Source organism: Arachis ipaensis, chromosome B09, assembly GCF_000816755.2.
Source record: "Arachis ipaensis cultivar K30076 chromosome B09, Araip1.1, whole genome shotgun sequence".
NCBI classification, from domain to species: domain Eukaryota; kingdom Viridiplantae; phylum Streptophyta; class Magnoliopsida; order Fabales; family Fabaceae; genus Arachis; species Arachis ipaensis.
This window is the reverse complement of record NC_029793.2, coordinates 16,786,313-16,786,542: the sequence shown is the minus strand read 5'-3', so window position 1 is coordinate 16,786,542 and position 230 is coordinate 16,786,313.

Genomic DNA, 230 nt, shown 5'->3' with positions numbered 1-230 from the left:
TTGCTAGTAGCATGAAATTTTTTTACATACAATGCTTCTAAAATAAAATTAAGAAAAGTTTACTGAAATAAAATGTTTAGAAACATATTTTATGAGATTATAACTTTTTTAAACTAAAGATACAATTACAATTTTTATCATTCTATAGAAACTGTTACTAGTACCAGTGAATTAAAGATGAACGTAAACCACTACTCAATGACGGATTCAGAAAATTCTGTGAGTGAGGA